Source organism: Natrix helvetica (assembly GCF_964273705.1).
Source record: "Natrix helvetica genome assembly, chromosome: 2".
NCBI lineage: Eukaryota > Metazoa > Chordata > Lepidosauria > Squamata > Natricidae > Natrix > Natrix helvetica.
This window is the reverse complement of record NC_138552.1, coordinates 212,651,683-212,676,257: the sequence shown is the minus strand read 5'-3', so window position 1 is coordinate 212,676,257 and position 24,575 is coordinate 212,651,683. Positions and strand designations below refer to the sequence as shown.

At 40.9% G+C, this 24,575-nt stretch overlaps 1 protein-coding gene across 2 annotated transcripts in view; it reads left to right on the top strand.

Moving 5' to 3' along the window:
* Positions 1 to 24,575, top strand: part of PRKN (parkin RBR E3 ubiquitin protein ligase) — a 792,757-nt gene that overhangs the window by 217,617 nt on the left and 550,565 nt on the right. The gene's annotated exons all lie outside the window — the stretch shown is intronic.

The window sequence follows — 24,575 nt, the reverse complement described above, 5'->3', positions numbered from 1 at the left end:
TGAAGGACGCGGTTGCTGTGTGGTGAGGTGGAAACTTCCCCCCATTCCCTTGTTTGTTGGAAAGGAAAGAAAAAAAAACTGCCAGCTGCTTTTAAAATTGCTTTCAACTGGGCTAGAGAAGCGTGACTTGAGGGAGGGGGATTTCCCCCCCCTTGGACAGGCGGCTATAAACTTTTTTGCTCTCGGCCCTAGAGGAGGAGGAAGGGAGAGAGCCAACTAATGATTTCACGCTCATAATGAAGGCGGATTTTGGACTTTAACTTTATAAAGGAGGTGATGATCTGAAAACTTTGGAAACTTTCTAAACTTTCCGTTATGCCTCTTAATTCCGAAGCTGACAGGGCAAGATGGCACACTTCCGTTGTCTTTATAAACATTGAAAATTGACTCCACCTATAGAGGTTCAGGCTTCCTGTCTTTGTCTCCGTGACATTCAGACAAATCTCTTGTTGAATTGGATTCCCTTGGAACAAAGGACTCTATTACTCTATTGCCAGAAGTAATTAGAACAATTTCTCCTCTGCTTGGACTCCTAGTCTCCTGATCTCCCTCGGCGGTTTCCCTCCTTAACTTCCTCTCTGTATTGACTTTGAACTTTTACTGCTCAACATAATGCCACCTAAAAGACCACCCCCGGGGAAGCCGGGCTTCGCTGTCTCCGCCCCGACATCTACAGTATCCAGTCCGAGCGGACAACAGACTTTAACATCTCTGATGCAGCCCAAACCTGCTGAGACGGATTTTCAACAGATGTTCCAACAAATCTTAAAGGGACAGGAGGACATAAAAAGTGAACTAAAGGAGATGAGAGAGCAGCTTAAACAGAACCAAGACCAGACGAGTAAAAACACACAGAGACTGGATCTTTTGGAGGGAGGGACGGCTGAGATGAGGGGGGAGATGAAAGGGGTGCAGAAGGGGAACCAAGAGATTGAGATCCACCAAATGAAAACAGAATTTGAAAGAATGTCATTTTTCCTTAGGTTTCAAAATGTTGTTGAGGCAGATGATGAAGATTTAAGGGACATCATGACAAACATCCTGGCTGAATACATTCAAAAAGAAAAACAACAGATGGGGTGGGAATTGGATCTGGTTTATAGAGTAAATTCAGCATATGCTAGAACACATAACGTACCCAGGGAGGTACATATTAAATTTCTCAGAAAGACCACAAGAGATGAGATTCTGAGTGCACAAAGGGGGCAAGTGTTGAAATATCAAGATAGAGAAATAACCATTCTGAAACAGATCCCCAAGAAAGTGAGAGAGAAAAGAAAAAACTATTCGCAATTAGCGAAGAAGTTATACCAGAAGGGGGTGTGGTTCAGATGGTTGATGCCTGAAGGTATGTTAATATTCTGGGAGGACACAAGAGTTAGAATTAATACAACCATAGAGGCTCAGGCCTTTATGGAAAAAAATAAAGCTGGATAGATAAACCTGATGATCCTACACCAGACATACAAGACACGGGAGGGGCCGGAGCCCTACTGCCGGGGGGAGAAGGGGCAATACCAAGAAAACTCAGATCACAAAAATGAATAAGGAAATCGGTTTGATATAAATTGATTGAAATTATTATCTGAATTTACATGCTGACAAATTATCATTATTTAGTATTGAATTATTTGTTTAAATGAATACTATGAGTACGGGGGGTGGGGACACCTTCTACATATTGTAACTGCCAAAATTTGTAACCCATTCCAATACCCCTTTCCTTTTTATTCTCTAAAAAACCAATAAAATTTTGTTTAAAAAAAATATGTTACATGGTTGACATAAAATTGTTCTTAAACTGCTATTAACTTTATACAGTTGATATAAAATATTTTACTACAGTATTTGGTTCAGAATCTTTTTTTTCTAGATTTTCCTCCTTTAAAATTGGGTGCGTCTTATATTCCGGAGTGTCTTATAGGGTGAAAAATACAGTAATTTTTATGCCCAACAGTTATAATATGATTAACATATTGATTAAACCATCATTTCTCTAATGAATTGCTTAAAATGAATATATCAGGAAATGTCTAAGTGGTATTGGGTATAAATTGACCAGGATCAAAACGTATACATCCATGAAAGGCACCAATTTGGTGTTTTGGTTAAGGCATCAGACTAAAAACCAGGACACCAGAACTAGAAACCAAGAATTCTGTCTTAGGTGTCAAGCCAAGTAGGTGACCTTGGATCAGTCACTGTCTGTCAGCCCACAAAAGAAGACTAGGCTACTTCCAAATATCTTGCCAAGAAAATTGCATGGACTAATTCAGGAGTCAAAAACTAACTCAAAGGTACACTCTTATACAAATGCATTACAGAACATGAATCAAGCCTAGATTAGCTTTTGCCTAACTGGTACCCCTCCAGTTTGTGTTGGGACTACAGTTACCAGAAAGTAGCCTATTAACTCCCAACTCATTCAAGGGTGTTAGAAAAACACACAACTCATTAGAAGGCTGGCATAACTCAGTCCAGAGCTTTACTAATCCTTCTTTTTTTCTTTTTTTACTGATGGCAGAGCATTCATTGCTTTCGCTTTGTGAGGTAAACTCATTGCAGAGTAGGTGTACTGCCATAGGAGTATTATGGCAACTTGGGCTGCAAACATTGTTAGAATGTTCTGTATTGGCCAGAATGTTGCAACTTAGATATGGTATATCTAACAATTCATAAATTCAGCCAGAAAGAAAACAAGATAGGATTTAGGGATTTTAAAAAAATTATATTTATTTAGCTTTGTACAGTTCTTTTAATTGCATTTTAACCTCCTCCAAACTGTACATATTTAATTTTTTATTGTATTTTTGTGATATTCTCTATGGACTGTACACCGCCCCGAGTCCCTTCTGGGAGAGGGGGCGGTCTAGAAGCACAAATAAATTGAAATTGAAATTGAAATTGAAGATGCTTCATTCCAAGAATGGAACCCTCAGAGTATTAAAAGCCTTTTTACAGAATTCTGCATCCTGGCACTTAGGTTAGATACTCGCAGGTTATATAAAAAATTATATCAATTCCAAATCCAATTTAGTCAATTGATGAAAAAAAATGGGAAATAATTATAAGAAATACTCAACAGTCAAAGCAAAGCTAAAGCTAATTGGACTTGACTACTTGGATTTACCTGGAATCATAATCTTTGATAAGGGTCTGAACTTTTTCTTTTATCAGCCACTTGAAGAAAAAAAATCGTCAAATGCAGTTTTCTAAGAGAAATAAGAGTCATTTCCAAGCAAGGACTGGCAATTAAGTGACTGGTAAATGAGTCTTACATACCAGTTTAGTTCAAAGTTGACCCATAGGAAAATTAGCCCAGGGTCTAGATTAATATAGGTTTGTGGTCGGCATGTCTTTTTCTTTATTTGTCTTTCAAAGAATAGCCTACAGTAGGAAAGGAAATCCTAATTCCTTCATAAGTACAGATAGGTGCGCTACTGCAAAATAAAATTGCTTCTTTATATATTCAGCCTGAAAAACTACTGATGGACTTAAAGTCGTGCTTAGCATCTTACCTGATATGTCTTCATTGCTTTATAAAAACAATATCAAATTCTATCTGGAAAGTTTAATATGCTAGGACTTTTTTTTATCTGCACATAATTAAAGTACTCAGGACTCCTCAGAGCATATTTAGCCCTACAGTAAGCAATTTCTTATTGAAACATTTTGATGTCAGCTCGGTGGGTTTTGGGTTGGATTTGCTGAAATTGCTACGATATGAGTTTTTATTTCCAGTCAGAAAAGCAATATCTTAATGCATGAGGTATTTTACTTAGCATCATAAGGGCAAAGTAACAGTTTGCTTAATTGCTGAGTTATACTTTAAGATCAATCATTACTTAGAGAAAGTTGCAAATATTACATTTACCTGAAGCACTTGGTGCTCTCTGAGCTTGGTTATTTGTTTGTAGCCATTTTATTACCCGACTAGGTAATATCTTCATAAATATGCATTTATGCTAATATATGAGCATTTTACTTCTAAATTAGGGTTAACAGCCACACAATGCTGCAAGAATCTTTGTATATTAAATGCCATGACTTTTTTTCCCAGTTCAGGCATACAGATTTGTTGTTTTTGTTATAATTTGAAACATTAAGAAGGAAGATGGTGAGATTATTGAAAAGCAAATTGTTATAAAGATAATCAATTTATTTATTTACTTAATTTCTATGCTACCCATTTCCAAAGGCCCTGGGAGGCTAACATTCACACCTAACAGTACTAGATGGAACAAACAGTCTTAGTTGTGCTCCTAAGACTAGGGATGGACCAGAACTTCTGCCCTCCCTCCCCCCTTCCCCCCATTCCAAAGCTTATGAGCACCAATCAAAAATGCCCACTCCTGGGAATGTTTTAAGCAACATTCCCTTATGGATGGGACCCAGAAAGAGAGATGACCTCATTCAATCTGATAGTTGGGCAGATGAAGATGGGAAAAAGCTCAACCCTACAAAAAACAAAAAATACACATACTTTTTAATGCAAGGAGGAGACAGACATAAGAGAGCCAACACTAATGGAACCCACCATCATTGCCAAGCAAGAGTGCAATCTTATAACTCCAATCTCACATTTAAAGGTCCATGCTTCAGAAACTAGCCACAATAGGTGAAATTTCAGCTACAAGTCTGAGGCTGTCTCAACTCAGCACTGACTAGCCCTCCAGAACCATGGAGAGCAACTCACAATTGGGGTCCCAGCCATGGCACAGTGTTGCTCTGTAGTTGGTGACACCATTGCTGTCTTCTTTTTATGTCCTACTGCCTATAGTGCTACAAAGATACCTTTGTGAGCTTCATACAGTAAATGGGCTAATCTTCCACTTCCATTCCCATTACAGTCTTCCCAATGGGATCTGGTTTTCTCCCACACCATATAGTTAATCTAAACAACCTTCCAATTATCCACTTTCCCAAGCCTGTCAAATGCAGTACTATGCACCTCATTCACTTCTTTTCAAGGAAGCAATTTTATACAAAGCTCAGAAAAGGAAGATGCAATAGTAACTTCCCAACGTGTTTTTGGAATCATGAGAATAAAATCAGTAGCATTACTCTGGAAGACAGGAAAGCTTTGTCATTTTCCAGTAGAATTGCGGGAGGGATTACTCATGGGTATTCTCAAAGCCTGATTGGTCCAAAGCCTGAGGGAAATTTCTTTAATATTCCTCCATTTCCTGTTGGGTCCCAGTTTCCTCTCAGTCTTTGGTCCAAGCACTGGCTTTGGCTTTTTGAAGGAAATTGTTTGGAACAGTGTTTTTCTATATAATTTGGCTAATTGGGTTTCTATCAAAAATTTGTAAATTCTGCTAAGCTGCTGGCCATAGAGACCGGGCCAACCATCTCAAATAAAGGTAGGAGCTCCATCTCGGCGTCCCCCTCCTAACTTAGGGCCTCAGGAGCTCTGTCCGGTCCCTGGGACAGCAGGGGTGACAGGCTCTGATTCAAGAAGCTCTCCAGGACCTGCTGCAGAGCCTCTGAAGCACAGAAAACAGCTAAATCACTGGTGTGGCTGGTTTGCAGCCTGGGAAGGTAAGCCGTGGTTAGTGGCTTGAAGGTGCGGCTCGCGGAGCCCCCGACAACGCCCAACATTGATGGCAGCAATTTTAAATGGCCCACATGGAGGCAGCCATTTTACGAGTCGGGCCTGCATCACGGCCACAAATCGAGGCCCGCAAGCCACCTGGGCAGCAGCCATTGGTGCGTCCGAGGGCAGCCATGCCAGTAGGCACTCCAGCGGTCCAATTACAATTGCTGCTTTGACCCTGCACCACGGCCACTAATCGAGGCCGGCAGGACACCCAGACAGCAGCCGTTGGTACTCCCGAGGGCCGCAATGCTGGCAGGCATCCCTACGGCCCACTTTTGATCAGCGCTTTGGGCCTGCATCGCGTCCACACATCAAGGCCGGCAGGCCACTCAGGCAGTAATAGTTGGTGTTCCCAAGGACCACAGCACTGGCAGGTGTTTCCTGCAGCCCTCTTCCTGATAGCCCAACACGTGAGTATGTGCGATGGCCGCCCTGGAGGCACAGGGAGACCCCAAGGTGGGGGAGATAGACAGGGCCAGGACCAGGGCGGCAGCCTCCAAGCCTTCAGCTGCCCAACGACCCTCCAGAACCACTGCGACAAGAGGATTGCCATAATACAAGGCCCAGATCTCCCAGCAGATCGAGGTCACCTATCAGGTCTGGCTCGCACCAGTCTGGTTCTACCCCCAGGGGCTTCAGTCCTTTTTCTCCTGCTGTCTCCCCTGCTAAGCCGGTTAGGCAGAATGGGCAGGGGATTTCCCTGTCCCCATCTATCTCCCCGAGAGCAGTCAGAGATGATGGGGAGGACTCACTGTAAGGCACCTCCCAGGACTTTGTCCCGGCAACTAGACTTATTCTCCAGGGGTCATCCTTTACAGGAGGAACTTGATGACCTGGGACTTCTCCCTGAAAGTATCAAGAGGCTCATTTCCTCAGTTATTACAAAGGGCATCGCAGCTGACCTGTCCCAGAGGGCTGGCGCATCCCAGGGGAATAGTACGCCCCATGCAGGTCATCAGGCTAGGCATTCCTCCTCAGGTACCGAGATGTGGGAGAGCACTCCACTGCCTTCCCCATCTGTGATCAGCAAGGGTTCTGTCCTGGGAGAGGAGGCGCAACAGGATATGGGGTTTTCGGAGGATGAAGACATCCTCCCTTCTGACCCCCAGTATTCCGGGGCCTCTTCTCTCCTTCTATGTTTAAAACCCTCTTACACAAGGCCAAAAAGACCACTAAGATAGGGACATGGGCCCAGCTGAGTCCCAGCCATGGGACCCAAACCTGGCCATGTTCTCCAATACTACCACTGACAAGCAGGAGGTCCAGCTCCTCCCTTGTTCTTTGAAGTGGTAAAGAACCAATGGTTCTATCCCTCCACTTTTCCCAACCCGGGAAGTAATGATTGCCACTTCTACAACATGGATCAGGCCTTCTCACAGGTGCCCACAGTAGACTTCCCAGTGGCTGCTTTGGCTACATCTTCCACAGTGGTGTGCGGGGATGTAGCTGATAAGTTAAAACCAGAAAACAAAAGAGTAGAGCTTACATTGCATAAGAACTTCAATGTCTCTGCATGGGTAATAAAATCAGGGGTGGCTGCGTCCTATTTCAATCGCGCAGCCATCATGTAGCTGCGCCAATTCCTGCAGATCAACCCAAAGATCATCGCTGCCACGCAGTTCTCTGGGGACGCCACCCTGGATTCTATTAAATGTGCGTCCCGAGCCCTTTCCACCTCGGTGACCTCCAGGAGACTTCTCTGGCTGCACAGCTGGCAGGTGGACAATAAGTCCAAGTGGAACCTGGCCGCTACCAATCTCTTTGGTGTACTAAATCTCTTTGGTGAGGCTCTAGACCCAATTCTCATAGAGAACAAAGACAAGAAAAAGGTCTTACCTTCAAATGCCAAAAAGCCAGATTCGTGTCCAGCAACTACCATAAAACCTCATACAAACTACACGAACACGGTTATCAGCCGTACAGGTGTTTGGCCTGACAAGCAGTCCCAGCAACCTTACTACCAGGATAGAGTAAAGTACCGAGGGCAGTCCAAGCGGCCCTTTTTTTGGGGGGGGGGTATCCCTTCTGCAAAGGGAAATGACTCCAATCCAAGTCTCCCCATCGGTGGCTGCCTGGAACTATTTGCAGATCAGTGGGATCAGATAACCTCAGATGCCTGGGTTAGGTCAACCGTACAGAATGGCCTATGCCTGGAATTCCTCTTTCTGCCCCCAATACTCTTTAGGACCTTCCCCCCCTCTCGGGATCCAAACCGTCACCCGCCTGATGGATTTGGCCATTCAGCACCTGATGGACATCCGGGCGGTGGAGCCAGTCCCAATGGTGGAATACGAGTTGAGTCATTACTCCAACCTGTTTGTTGCCCCGAAGAGCTCGGGAGGATGGAGAGCAATTCTTGACCTCAAACGCCTCAACTCTCACCTAGTCTACAGGCAATTCAAAATGTCTTCCCTCAGATCCATACTCCAGGGGATCAGGCAGGGGATTACCTGGTGTCTGTGGACTTAACAGAGGCCTATCTGCACATCCTGACTCTACCGGCCCATCGCAGATGCCTTCAGTTTTCCCACAATGAGCGCCACTTCCAGTACAGGGTCTCCCCTTCGGCCTGGCCTCAGCCTCACGCACCTTCACAAAGGTCTTGGCAGCATTGGCGGCTCATCTATGCTCCACTCAGGTGAGGTTCCAATGCTACCTCGACAACCTGTTCGTTCAGGCACAGGCATGCGCACAGGCAGTACACAACCTCCATCTAACCATCCAGATGTTACAATTCCTGGGGTTTTCAGTCAACTTTCCTAAAAGTCTCCTCTTGCCCACGACGAGAATCCTCAATCTAGGGGCAGTGATAGATTCAGTGGTGGGACTGGTCCAGCTTTCCCCAGAATGTCTCATCAGTCTTCAGTCATTGGGATGTCAAGTACGCATAAGTCGGTCAGTTTCCATCCTGACCTTGGCCCAACTCCTAGGCAAGATGGTATCATGCATAGGAATAGTGCCTTAGTCCTGTCTGCATTCCAGGGCGCTTCAATGGACACTCATTCCATACCAACAGAAATGCATGAGCAACTCATTGAAGACAATCCCTCTACACGTGGAAGTACGTCTGTCCCTGCGGTGGTGGCTGTTGCTGGCCCTATGCCATGGGTCCGAATTCTGGGAACTAGATCAGATCATGGTCGCAACAGATGCAAACTTATTCGGTTGGGGAGCTCTGATGGACTCCAAGTTGGTGCAGGGTCTGTGGATGATCTCAGACCTGCACCACAACATAAACTGGCTGGAACTGAAGGCAGCTTGCCTGGCCCTCTGACACTTCAAGGACTCGATCGCCGGCCGACACATGCTCCTCCTAACTGACAACATTGTCACTAAAGCCCACTTAAACTATCAGGGGAGCACGCACTCCAAGAGCCTCTGGCTGGAAGACCTGAAATTTGGCTCTTGGGCGGAGAGGCACTGGTAGTGTAACACATCTTGGGCATGGCCAACCATCAGGCCGATTGGCTCAGCTGAAAAACAGTAGACCATGGCGAGTGGCAGCTTCAACCTGAACTATTACACAAGATTTGTTATCGATTCGACATGCCACTGGTGGACTTATTCGCAATCCTGGCAAACACACAACTTCTGAGATTCTTGTCACGCTTCCCTGAATAGATGTCTTTAGGAGCATGTGGCCTCCAGGCCTGCTCTACGCCTTTCCCTCTCTCTCACTCATCCCGGGGACCCTCAGAAAGGTAGTGGTAGAGGGGGCAGGCATCATTCTAATAGCACCACATTGGCCCAGACGGCCTTGGTTTGCGGACCTTGTCCAGTGGAGGATTCCTTAGGAGAAGATTTGCTTGTGCCAGGGGTTCCTAATCCATCCGGAGCCTCAATGGCTCCACTTGATTGCCTGGCACTTGAGCGGAGCCTTCTGAAGGATTCAAACTTGTCATCCAATGTCATCGCAACCATCGAGGCTTCTAGACAACCGTTGACCACGCAAATTTATAATTCCACGTGGTCGGCGTTTGTCAGATGGACAAATGTCAGATGGACATTTGAGATTTCTCCAACCGAGACTTTGGTTGCCCAAGTCCTTGAATTTCTACAGAAGGGGTTGGACAATGGTCTCTCCCACAACACTCTACATCACCAAGTAGCGGCTCTATCCTTGGTCCTTGCCGGGGATGGCCATTCTCCCCTATCTCACCTTCCTCTGGTCAAAAGGTTCCTGGGGGGAGCTGCTAACCTTCAACTGCCCTTGGTCCATAGGTTCCTACGTGGGACCTACCCCTCGTTCTCAGGGCCTTGACAGGGTCTCCCTTTGAACCGTTGCGGATGGTCCACCTCAGGTTCCTATCCCTGAAAGTAGCATTCCTAGTCAATGTGACATCTGCCCGGTGCATTTCCGAACTGGGGGCCCTGTCATCTAAAGACGATCTCTTTCAGTTCCACCAGGATAGGGTGGTCCTTGGCCTGTACCCGACCTTTCTCCCGAAGATTAATTCCCCTTTCCACAGAGTGCAGGAGGTCATTCTCCCTAATTTTTGTCCAGCTCCCTCCCACGAGAGGAATGCCTTTGGCAGCGACTGGACATCCGCCGCACCCTGCGCATTTATCTCAGGCACACTTCGGTGATCTCTAAGTCTGAGGCTCTATTAATTTCCTTTCAGCACAGTTCCTTGGGGGCCACGGTATCATCTGCCACAATTCGCAGGTGATTAAGGCAGGCCATCGCCACCGCCTATGAGTCCTCAAGTCAGACTCCTCCCTCAAGGATCATGGCCCACTCCACGTAGAGTGCTGCTACTACAGCAGCATGGGCCACAAGAGCCCTGTTTGAGGGCATTTGTCGGGCGGCCACTCGGTCGTCTCCGACATCCTTTATCCAACATTATCGTTTGGATACTTTTGCATCTGCGGAGGCATTATTTGGACACAGGGTTCTCCAGCAGGTAGCGACCGCCCCTCCACCTGAGTCTTAAATATCCCTCCCTGGGACTGAGCTTGGGTACGCTTCACAAGTAGCCCCTCCCGCAATTCTATTGGAAAAAGAACGTTGGTCCTTACCTGAACGTCTCTTTTCTGTAGAATTGCGGGAGGGGCTATGTTGCTCCCTAGTCAAGCTTAAGGTAGTTAGTCAGGTGGAGGGTCAGGCGGTCCTGGGGTCTGTTTGTGTCTTACAGCTTTCGTCATTCGACCTCGAGGAAACTGGGAGCCAACAGGGAATGGAGGAATATTAAAGAAATTTCCCTCAGTCTTTGGACCAATCAGGCTTTGAGAATACCCACAAGTAGCCCCTCCCACAATTCTACAGAAAAGAAATGTTCTGATAAGGCTCAACTTTCTATTTCACCTTTATTTTTAAAAACAAAACTTCCGAACTCCAGCAGGCATTACAGCAAAACTATGCATATTAGCATTTTTTAAATATATATTTAAAAGGGATGTTTGGTAGTTCACTTCTGAGGGTCCTCATTTAATGTAATGTGAACCTGATGTGAAATTCGACGAAGCCATGTTCATTTTACGCTAGTCTTGCCTTGAAATTATAGGGGAACACATGACCCTATGAACTTGAGGATTCACATTGTTTCAAGAAGTCAGAAGGGAATGGCATTTTAACCTGGTAAGGTGGTAAGGCAGCCAAGTAATTTAGACATACTGCTACCAAACACATCTGAATCAATTGAGTTCATGTTCAGTTGTCAATCCATGTCTTACATAAAAAGAAATGAAAGTGGTTTCAGGGGGATTAATGTTCATAGGCCTAGAAAGAACTGTTAAAAGTCCTGAAGATATGATCGCATCAGGATTTTTGCAGTGTTCCATTTCCCCTTCTCATTGGAAATCATATTGTTTTTGGACAGCATTGCCTAATTTTAAAACGAACTACAGAGTTTCAATCTATTAATGTAACTATGCATGAATTCTAAGAAAGACAATTTGGAATTTTGTTCTGTGTTAGAAGCTGAAATCACTAATTTTTGGATAAATCAACTTTGAAGATGTCAGGCCGGACATAATGTTCAGAAGCTTCTTGTCAATAGAAGCTGTTTTAATCTATTAATACATGGTAAACTATAGATTATCTTCATTTCAGCTATACTATTAAACAGGATATGGACTAGGTTACAATAAAGTTGCTCTTGCTTTGATCTCCTTATGATGCTTGTTAGTATTATATTTAAAATATATAGATTTTTTAAAACCTGAATGACAGTTTGTTAGGATGAAATCTGTAAATGATGTTTGTTCGCTTTGAATTATAAAGAAAGAAAGTATCTGTTTAAGAACCCACTCAGAACTGAAGTGCTTTGCTAGTGCTTGCTATTATTAACAGTAGAGAAAATACTTACAAGCTTTTCTTCCCAGGTGTGTTTTGGTCTTTGAAAAGATAGAATCTATCACGGCAATTTTCCTTCAAGAGAACAGTAAGTTTCCTTTTTAAAAAATAGCATAAAATTTGATTACTGGCCTCTAGAGATTCTCTTGCTTTAGCACCCACTTTTTGCTTACATTAGAAAAAAATGACTCAAGGAAAAAAATATTACACTTTGTGGTTGAGAGCATATCTGTGCATGTGTACATATCATTCAGAATGCTTAAGTGTAATAGAAGTCCAGAGTTCCTTTGGGTAAAGGGCAGCTATATGAATCTATTAAGTAAGCAAACAAATAAAGTTTAATAAATAAATTGATACAATTCAGCTCTACCATGGATGGATGGCATGGGGTTAAAGCCCCCCCCCCCCATGTCATCTACAATATCAGGCCAATCATACTATGAAGAAAAGCGATGCTACTGCCTCAGCTGGCACAGTGTAAGTTGGTAAGTTGCCACTCCCAAGGGCTTCTCTTGAGCTTCCCTTTCTTGGAAGGTAGAACTGTTCCTATCATGCAGCCTGTCTGCCATTTCCAATGCTACTCATGTGCTGCCCCGGGCTGTGGCAGCAAATTGTACCCTATTGTGTGGGTTGAAAAATATTTAACTGCCAATCCAGCTAGCCTCTTTGTATGGGGGAAAGAGAATCCGTCATGCCCTTAGCACCATGCAACAAACTGCATGGGGAAGACTGATTCAATAAACACATCCTATACTGATAGAAGAAAATATTAGTTAAGCTGTGGAGTCCTTGGTGCTCCCTGAGCTTGGTTGTTTCATTACCAAACTAGGTAACGTCATCAATGCTATAAGGGAGTAGTTTGCTCTCATTTTATATACTCATTTTAGTATATAAACTACATTTAGCTGCAATGGCACAGTGGTTAGAATGCAGTATTGCAGGCCCAACGTTGACTCAGCCTTCCATCCCTCCGAGGTTGGTGAAACGAGTACCCAGATTGTTGAGGCCAATATGCTGACTCTGTAAACTGTTTAGAGAGGGCTATAAAGTACGATGAAGTGGTATATAAAATCTAAGTGCTATTGCTATCCTATACTATGCATACACTATGCAAAATTACAATAAATATGGGGAGGTAAGACTAAGAACTCTTGTCAAGCTCCAAGGATTACTATGCAGCTGCTGTTCTAGGCTTAAAGAAGAACATTCTGATTAGGACTGGAAATGCACTGCAAACTTTTTAAGGGGTTCCCATATATATTTTATATTACTGAAACACGGCTTCAATATGACACATGCCATCACCTCCTACGCATTTCTTTAGCAGTAGTTCCCTAGCCTGTCAGACAGTGAAAAGATTGGGTAATGATGGGTTCATTAAACAGGCTCCCATCTTAGAATCTTAGAAGTGACTTTAAAGACTTGGAAAAACATTTTTAAAAATACTTTTTAAGGAGACCGTGTGGAATTACATGTCGTTTATTCTGCACTCTAACAAAGTGAAATTCAAATAATTTCTCTCTTATTGTTATAGCCATGTTCAGTACATAACTTTAAAAAAAACTATATTTAAGAAATGGAGTGAATCAGCTCTTATATTCTATGTAATGATGTGGTTTGCATATGTGTATCTGCTGATTTTATCACCCTGTTTGCAATGTAAGAAAATGGAGGAGATTGACAATTGGGGTTTGGCAGAGAAGTATGAGGAGGAAGATGGGATTTAATTGCTAGCAGGTTCCGACAGCTGCCACTCCTTCCCCTCCACAAAGACAGTGTTATGCTAGGGAAGGGAAGGGAAAGGGAAGGGAAGGAGTCTCCAGTAGGAGCTTTTGTTACTGCTTCTGTAGGATCATTGTAACTAGACTGCAAAAATATGAACTACTACTTGAATGAGAGCAAGGAGATTCAGAAGACTTTTTGCTGCACCTACGGTTCCTTTGGATTTTGCAGCCTAAGAATGGTAACCACACACATTCATTGCTTGACATAAAGTTGATAGTGATGCAGGTAGGATACCAGTTGTACATACTTAATTCCAAACCTCATATCCTATGGAAAGATTAAGTTGATACTTTGAAAAGTTCTTTTCACTAATCTTCAGTGAAGTGTAGAATTGTAAAAGCTTTCTTCAATAAGAAAACTTGAGGCCACCAAAGAGAACACTGAAATTCCTTTCATATATTTGCTTATAATTTCTTGTAGCACTTTGATTGTTCTGAGTGAGTTTCCTCCATAATAAGAAATTACAGCAATTTAAACTATATTCATTGCTGGAAAATCTGAATGATAGTAATTGATGAAAAACTACCCAGGGATACAGTGGAGTCAAATAATGGGACAAGGAAACCTAGCTTCTTTAATGTGTACCTCCCTGGGCACGTTGTGCGTTCTAGCATAGGCTGAGTTCACTGTATAAACCAGGTCTATCTCCCACCCCATCTGTTGTTTTTCTTTCTGAATGTATTCAGCCAGAATACTTGGCATGATGTCCCTTATGTTAAATTATACCAGAAGGGGGTGTGGTTCAGATGGTTGATGCCTGAAGGTATGCTAATATTCTGGGAGGAGACAAGAGTTAGAATTAATACACCCATAGAGGCACAGGCCTTTATGGAAAAAAACAAAGCACACCTAGAAAAATCAGATGATCCTACAACAGACACGCAGGACATGGGAGGGGCCGGAGCTCTGTCGGCGGGGGGAGATGGGGCAATACCAAGAAAGCTCAGATCACAAAAATGAACAAGAAAATCTTTTTGACATAAACTGATCGAAATCACCAATTGAATTAATATGCTGACTATATACTACTATGTATTAATGATTTTTGCTTAGATGTATATTATGAGTATGGAGGGAGGGGGCGCCTACCGCACCTCGCAACTGCCAAAATTTGTATACCTTTTCCACTACCTTTTTCCCTTTTAAAAACCAATAAAACTTTGTTTGTTTGTTTTTTAAAAAAAGGAAACCTAGCTTCTTAAGATTTACCACAATATAGCATGAAACTACATCATCATGAATTCAGGCATAATGTGATCTCAGATATGAACTCAGCTACTCACACTAAAACAATGTTTTAGTACATGGATGCAACTGCTGGATACTGGAGTGTAGCAGTTTTCAGTGACTGATTCTTTGATGCATGCATTTATGGCACATATTAGTTGACCACTGAGTTTACTAGATTTATTTCCAGTGACTGTCTAAATGTTGACACAGCCACTGCTGGTATCCATGATTAAATGTATAGTCATGATGTGTCTTTTAAATTGACTTTGCAAAGCCAAAAGATAAGTGCAGAGCTGGAGTATAGAAATTGTAGGAAAGGGTTCCTTTGGTAGTCAAACATTTATCTTTGGTCGCTAGGGAGGATTCAACAGTATTATGCATTATAATTGTAAAGTATAATAATTAAACAAAAGAGAGGATAAAAGAATATTATCTTTGCTTGGGAAATATTCTTTCTGCCTTCTGTGTGAAACAGATAATTAGGTTTTAGGGAGCCTAATTGTAGATGATTGAAAAGATTTGGTATTCCTTTTGCTAATGCCCTATAGTAAGAATGTTTAAAAATCTTAATAATTCATTTCATATAGATGAATTATTAATCATAATGTAGAAGACTTACATTAAAACCAAACATGATGAATCTAGTTCTATATAATCTACATAGAATGTTATGACTGAATAGTAAGTTGACCTCAGAAGTATGTGTTGATTAAAATCCTGACTTTTTTAAAAAAATCATTGCTGTCATCTAATCTAAGCATAAGTAGCAGCAACGAGAGAAATAGGTGACAGCTGCTTTCTACTAGTAGGTATTGAGAGAACTGCCTCAGAAAGGTGATCTTGATGTTACAAGACTTTGTTTTATTCAGTACTGTCATGCCCATTTGCAGTGTGATACAGAATGACCCATGTATTGTAGGATAATATTTATTAAAGGAGGAGAAAGGGTAATAATTCTGAAGAAAAAGAAAAAAGTGTGTGTGTGTGTGTATGAGAGAGAGAGAGAGAGAGAGAGAGAGAGAGAGAGAGAGAGAGAGAGAGAGAGAGAGAGAGAGAGAGAGAGAGAGAGAGATGGAATTTGCTGAGTCATTACAGACTAAACCTTGTCAAAGAGGCCATACTCTACATTTAGTCTCTGATGCTACATTAGGAGTAAAACTAGTGAATCAGATGTTTTTAAATTCAGAGGGAGTTTGAGAATGAATATACTGTATATCAAAAACTTTGTTCTTTAAGTTTGAAAGAAGTGGGTAGAAGATGTCAGCATAATTGCAACAAAATGTTTATTATGTCAGTATTTTGTATAATTTTGTTCACAGAGATAATGATCACCTTGAAATAATTCCCATGGACTGGTTCTGAAAAGAAATCACCTGTGTTGTTTCTCATTTCTCACATGTATGGAGAAAGCCCTGATCTGTGGCCCTCTTTTACAAAAATTACTTTCACAAAACTACAAATAATGACCATGTTGTTGCATTGCCCGCAGGATTTAACTCCCATACAAATATAATATTACCAAGATTTTGGAGGCTGACTTATTTTTACAGTCTGGAAAATTTGTAGGAAAATATTTTTGCTAGGTTAGTTGAATTTTTATGTTCCTTTTTTGTTGTTTAGGGTCTGCTATAATAATTTAAATATACATTTGTGTAACAGAGTTATACTATAATTTTGGGCTATAATTATGTTTTAGTAGAAATTTTGTGCTGCGTATAATATATAATCAAAAACAATATTTAATTAAGTCAAATCTAAACTATACATAAATTCCTTGGTATGCTGAAACTCTTCGGCATAGCAAGGAACAGTCACCATGTCACTGTAACTTACTTCACTGACATTCAATCAAAAAGAATTAAGAATTCCTCTTCTGATAGTGATTGTGCTCATGTATATCAACTCAACTTACCATAGTATTTGAAAGTCTAATTTGGACTGCCATTTGTCTTTCTAGTGTAAGATCCATCATATTCACAATAATAACGTAAGGTCTGTTGTTTTCTACATTGGAATTATCAAAGCAAAAGATGCTGGTTAGAATTGTAGCACCAGAATCCGATAATTTGGTGCTCTTGATCACCTTTAAGCTCAACAATGAAGATAATAGTGCTACATTATGAATAAACAGATGATTATTTGGTTACTGGTGAGTATGTAGCAGACAGAGAATAGGCCCATTTGAATTTGTCTCATTTCTCCATGTATTTCTCTACTTGAGAATACTTTCCAACTGTTTTCAACCTCTCAACCCCCAAGACATGAGTTAGCTAGTATAAAAATGTGCTAAAAATTTGTGCTAAAAGAAATTTCACTACATCTTACCTTCTTTCGATCCAATTAATTTTAAGAGTAAAGGGATTTTATTTCACATTTTCACAATGAATATTTTGAAAAGCCTGCAACGCATTTTAATCAATTAGCAAAAATCACAGTGCTACTTAATTTAAACTATGTTGTTTCAGTTTGTTGCCACACTGGTGGATTATAAGTACTGTTTCTTGAAACCTCATACAAACAGGTTCCAGATCTCATTTCTATTCAATTTATTGTAAGTTTTTAGATCATAGAGAACTATAATATTAACAGGAGCTTGAAACTAATAAATTTCACCTACACTAAATGCAAATATGAATTAATTGGCCAGAAAGCCATTGATGGTTACTGTGTTTTAAAGAAAAGTAATGTAAGGCTAACAGATATTTTCTTGGCTTTTGCAAAGCACTCAGTGGGAACCTCTGCTTAAAGTAGCCGTTCAAAAGTTTGGGATGTTTCAAGGATCTCTCCAAATCTGAATTTGTATGTACATGTTTATAAAAAAGCACTGCTGGGTTAACTGGTGAAAGTTTGTTGAATAATTTCACAGTTCTTTATAGTGTTCTCTGCAAATCATTCAACAGAATCAGAAGTGGTATTCAACTGGTTCGGACTGGTTCTCCCCATCTCTATGCCGTCCTATTTAGGCATGTTTTTGAGGCCGGCCACATGTGTGGAAGGCGCGCACGAGAGCACAGCACATGCATGGAAGGGTGGGTGCATGCGCAGAAGGAGTGCATGCGTCCACAATGCAGATTCACACGTGTGAAGTGTGTGGGTGGCAAACTGGTGGTAACAAAATGTGAAACCCACCACTGAACAGAGTTCTTTTTCAGGTTAACATGGCAAAATTATGGTGATTTTGTATCATTCAAAAGTTATGCTGGCTACTACAGACAGAAGTATGGTATCTCAAAAGAATACATCAAAATTCAAAACTTTCAAAACGTACACACATTTACATACACACCTACATACTTATATGTACATACATACAGTTGATCTTTAAATTATCTATTTGTATTCCGTGGGTTTTTTGTAATATCGGTTCCTCCCTTTCATTCTTGTTTTTTTTATAAGAGAATAATACATTTGACTAACATGGAAACTAAATGACATAAGCGTGCCTGACATGAAGCATTAAAGCAAAATGACATAGTGATTTAAGCCAAAACTAAAGGGAAAACAGAAGATGACTGGCTTGTTGTTGGCCAGTTGGTGTTCCCATGTTCCCATGCATTCTCTCTCACCCCCACACTCTGTCACAGTATTTTGGATGGTGCCAACTGGCAAGCAATAAAGAGCAGAGAATTCTGTTTGCAGAGTATCTGGCAGTTTGTTATCCCAGCATTCCCAGAGCTTGCTTCCCAAATTATTCCTTAATCCAAAATGCTAGTTTTTATTTGACTTTACTGGCTACACACACACACACACACACACACACACACACGCACACACTTTAAATGTGCTAGTTATCTCCATGTTTTCACACACACTTGTCACTTTCAGACATGGTGTGCTAAGCCAGGTTTGTTTTACCTGTGGTTTGTTAAATAAGACAGAATGGCTGGGTTTACTAGCATATCAATCCATAAATAGTTTTGCAAACCAAAGTGGTTGAACTTCCATAATATAGAAAAAAATATGTATAATGGGAGAAATGTGTTGGAGTTATTAATTCAATGAATTCAATTAAACAGAATCATAGCATGTATATAGGACATTAAGAATTCACTCTGTTTTCCCCTTTGACTAGTACTTTGCTGGTTCACTGTCCAAGAGATTGACAAACACCTGAATCACTTTCTTCAGCCTTTCCTTACAGGCACATATATACAAAATACATGCTTTTTGACTTGTCTCTTGGCAGGTAGACGGTAGTTAGCCAGGTGCTAGACTTGGCTTAGCTCTACCATATCTCTACAGCATTTACTGTAAATAGACCTCCCTTCTGTTTCGGTTATAAAACATGCTTCACTAATTCTTGCTTAGGTCAGATTCTCACTCCCAGAACCACTCAGTGCACACCCAGAAAGCCTCAAAATGTGCATGTAAGAATCCATTGTTGATGATGGACTTAGAAAAAGAAGAACAAGCAACTGAAGGAACGATAGAATAAATGTGAGACCAGAGAGTGAAAAGCCAAGAAGAATCAAAATGCAGAGATTCAATTTTATGCCCCTGTGATTTGAGATGAATGGCACACTCAAAAATAAATATGGATTTATTTTCCTGTTCTTATGTCCTCTTTCCTTCCCAGCTTTTTGTCTGATTTTGTGCCTGCCCCTCTGTGATTAATGCTGCTGCTGGTTTTTTGTTTTTTTCTGTCTTCCCTCCTTGTATTCTCTAGCCATTATCTTGACAGCTGCCATCTGGTCTCTCTCCTGCCTAACCTGCCTCCTGGAGGGAGCACATGTTGCAAAGCCGAAACCATTGCTGTATTTGGGGAGCCCAACAGTATCTGCTTTCACCTACAGCTGATGTTCCACCTGATCTCTGTTGACTGATCTGCCCCCTGTGGAAACAGACTGAAAATTAAAGCCCAGACACACGATTTCAAGCCAACACTTGCTGTTCCTCTGCTTGCAACCTGCCAGTTTATTTCTCAAACCTTGCCCAGATCTGGCAGCCCTTGCAGGCTGTCATCCTGTGTAAACTATTGCCATGATATATGCTACATGTGATGCCTGATAACCTTTATATTTGTCTCCCCCCACCACTTACCTGCTGATTTATTCCCAGAGTGTTTCTCTGAGACAGGTTGGGCTGTGAATGGGCAACTGTTTCCAAATCATCCAGCAAAGTTATTTAACTGAAGGTGGCCTTAAACCTCCTGGACCAATACATAGAACATTAGATCAGAGGTCTCCAAACTTAGCACCCATAAGATTTGTAGCCTTCAACTCCCAGAATTCTTCAGCCATCCATGCTGGCTGAGGAATTATGGGAGTTGAAGTCCACAATCATACAGATGCCGACATTAGATTGTGACACACTTAATCTGTACAGCTACAGTACTGCAGCTGTACAGCTATAGTATATGAATATCCTGTTGATGGCCAATTGATGGAAGCACCTGGCTATAGTTTGGAAAGTGAAGTGTTTAAGGCAGGGCTGTCAAACTCCTGGCCCGCAGGCCGGATGCGTCCTGTGCTGGCCACAGCCAATTTAGCGAAAGGGGAAACAGTCCCAATTCATTACGTGACACCACTGTGATGACATGAGTTTGATACCCCTGATCTAAGGGGAAATAGTCATGTGAACCTCTGTTTAATTTGACATGAATTCTTGAATATTTGCCCTGCTATTCGTGCTTAACAATACAGGAGCAGCCAAGTCCTCGGGAATATTTTTGAGATCTTCCATACGTTAGGTCTAACCTATTTGTAGAAAGAAAGAGTAATAAATATCTCTAACCCACTCTTCATACTATATTTTACGTACACGACACTTTTTTTAGAATATCATATCAAAATTTTCTAATGAAACATAGGTTTCCAAAAAGCATACATGTATTTCAATAGTACAAAATAGCTGTAGTTGCAAAGTAAAGGTAAGTTTCTATAGAATTGTTGAAGCATTTTTACCTTTTCTGCTTCAAATCTAAACATTTGTTCCTTTTCTTAAATTAAAACTATTCTCATTAAAAATGTGGGTGAAATGTAAAGCCTATACATAACATTTTTTTTCTCTGATGGATTTGGCTGCCTAACCACTCTCTGAAATATTTTTCTTGGCAAGGTCTGAATAATCAGCTAGACTAAAAAGTTCTACTGACAATATGGCAAGCATCAATCGCTCTTGAATGAAAGAGAATTAGCATTTTATTGTGAGTGTCTGTCAAGTTAGGGCTTAATAGTTGGCAGAAAAATGATAACCATATGAATAGTTTGAAGTTTTCAGAAATCAGCAAGACTATTTGGATTTACTACTTTTGCTTTCCTCATAACTATTTCTTTCCAAATATGATGCCCATGTGTTATGATTCTGGAACAGGCATTATAGGTATTGCGGCTTAAACTATTTTTGTATATTTCCATGTGCGGTTTTATTTTGCTTTCCTGTGAAAGCACATCTAGAAATCGTTTCAAAAACATTTCCTTGGTTAAGAGTGACAGCAGAATGGGAACTGGCCAGTATCTGTAATACTTTCATTTTTAATGCTTGCCTAATGCTGTTCTGATAATGGCCTTGATACATAGACTAACTTGGTCAGGATGAAAAATGCCTTTCTTTGGGTCAGCCCTGTTTTGTAAAAAATTTTGATTTGGCCATAATCCCATCCCTAAACCTGCCTCCCACAGGTGCTTCTGAATTGTTTTCTAATTGATGACATTAGTAAAAGAAAAATCTTGACAGATAATGTCCAAAGGAAACAAGAGGGGGGAGGGAGATGGATCCTCTATTAAAATGGATTCAGTTGCCATTTAGAATGGAATGTACTATGAATCCCAGAACAATAAGGAAAGCATTTGGTAGAAAAGGCACGGTGACTATCTGTATGTGTATATGCACAAAAACATAGTGAGTAGAACAGTGATGGGTTTCAAAAATTTTTAGAACTTCTTCTGTAGATATGCCATGCTTTGTGGGAGTGGCTTGCTGGCCATGTGACTGGGTGGGAGTGGCTTGCCAGCCATGTGACTGGGTGGGTGTGGCCAACTTGTAAAATGTGGTGAAACTCACTTAACAATGCTCTTGCTTAGCAACTAAAATGTTGGCTCAGAAACTCTGGCATTTGAAACACACAAGTCTTAAAGCTGTCAAGTTACAAGGCTCTTGCACCCCTAACCCTTTAGAAAAAAAAACCCAGGGGTTTTCAAACTAGACAGCTTTAAGACTTGTGGACTTCAACTCCCAGAATTCCTCCTCTCTCTCTTCATCTTGACGGCACCTCCAGGTGCCGTCCACAAGACAGTGTCGGGGGGCGGCGCCTAGGAGTAGAGCCTTCTCTGTGGCGGGCCCAGCCCTGTGGAATGACCTCCCTCCGGATATTAGGAATACCTCTGACCTCCGCTCCTTTCGTATTAAGCTTAAGACCCACCTATTCCAAGCAGCTGGCCTGGCTCAACTTTGATCTAACCATATCGCTCCTGACGGGCTTTTACTGGGTATTTTAATTATATTTAATTATCTAGGGGTTTTTAAATACTGTATTTTAATTGTTTTATTTATCAGCCGACCTCCTCCTTGTGTATGTCTCGGTATATGTCTCTGTTATATGTTTGTTTTGTCCATATTTATTTCATATGTTTCATTGTACGCCGCCCCGAGTCCTTCGGGAGAGGGTGCGGCTAAGAAATAAATATTTATTATTATTATTATTATTATTATTATTATTATTATTATTATTATTATTATTATTATTATTATTATTATTATTATTATTATGTACAGACGGGCGGGAGAGGGAGCCAGAACCGGTTCTAAACGGCACTGTAGATTTGTGGAACCTCTTCTATAGAAGAGTTTAGTACTGGCAGGAACCCACCCCTGGAGTAGAAAGACAGTGAGTTCATAGCAATGAATTTTTCAAACAACCATTTGTAGTTTCAGTATAATCATAAGAGACTGTATAGTATTTCTCTAAAATAAATTGTTGCACTTGCTATTAAGTTTGGCTCGGATGGAGAACTTTGTTTTCAGTTTTCTGAAAACAAATCCTCAACGTTATGCCTTGTGTCTTTGTGTAACATACTGAAGTCAGATAGGAATTGCTTTCACTTGGTTTGTATATTGTAATAATCATAAGGAAGATGAAACTGAGGGATTCGGGATTGGATTGCCAATAAAAAAATAACCAGTTGTTATGGATCAGGTCTTGGAATTGAGGATGGATGGATGAAAATATGTGAGATTTGTATAAAAGACAAGAGTGGTAATACCAAAACAAAATAAAACTTGTTTGTGCATGTCCGAGAGACTGTGAAACACATCCTTTGCTTCCGAGTCTAAGAAGGAAAGACAGGTTATGTTCTGGTAGCACCTTGCTAACTTCTAGTCTGAGTTTTACTGACCTCTGAATCCAATGACGCATCTGGTTTAAGTTTCAGAAATCAGGACACTTAAATTCAGAACAGACTGGTTGCAGCCTCACATATGAGAAATAAAATTGACATTTCTATGTATAGCATTTAAGTTAGCTTGGCTTTGTGAAAATGACTGCAAAATCAAGTGCCATTAATCTAGGACATCTGAAATAATTGTGGTGTTATTGTTCTCTAAATCCTATTGCTGATGAAGAAGGGGACCCATGTCAATCTTTTAGTTTGGCAGAAAATCAAATCCACTTTTTTGGATTCACTTTTGTCTTCAGACAGTCTGACTTTCTCTATTGATTGATTGTGTCATGTGTAAAACATGGATTCTTAAGTTCTTTGGGGCCAGCAACTGCTGATTTGGACAATGCATGGATTGCCATGGAAAAGGCCAAAGAATGTGACTGAAGCTAAAACAACTTTAAAATTAATTTTGAATAAGTTCGCTGTAAACCTGGACTTAAAAAGAATTGAAAAAATTGCAGTTAACGTGATTAGTTTCCACTATACTTTACAAATTTCCCTTTTCCTTATACAGGTAGTCCTTGGGTTTTGACCATTTATTAAATGACCCTTAAAAGTTTTGACCATGTTGAATGAACAATAATTATGATTATTCCTCAGAGTTCTGGTTCCTACAGCACTCCCATACTCAAATGATGATGACATTTCAACATTTCCTGCAGGCTTCCCACAAGCAAAGTTAATGGGGAAGCCAGCAGGAAGTCAGAAATTTTGATCACCTGAGGTTTTTGCTTAATGACACACAGGGTCCTTATTTAATGATAGCAAATGGGATTGCCAGAATTGCTGTTGCTGGCAACCCAGTCATATGACATTACACTTCATGGCTGCATTGCTTTGTGAGGGAAATTCTGGACTTAGTTTAGATCATAACCCAAAGACTACTTGTAATAAAAATTCCAGTTTAGAGAACTTATGAAGGTAGGCCGTAAGTCTTTGAGGCAGCACATATGATGTTGTGTAGAGCACCAGGATAAATGGAATTCAAAACAAGTGAAAGTGCTATAGAATGCAAATTTGTCCTCAGTTTATGCATTTTAATTCCATTACTTTCTTTTATGCAGTATATATGTTTACCTAACCTTTTTTTTCTCCAGATTTTGCATGCTTTATTTTGTTACCAGAAAATGCAAGGATTAAATTGATATGTAAATAAGAATTATCCTGCCTTCCTTCTACTTTGCTTGCATAGAAGAGTGCTTCTGAGATCTTGTTAGTCTTCTGGGAACATTTTTTTTTTTTTTTTGCAGTGTGAAATTTTTTAGGAAGGGGGAGAAAATGGAAGGTA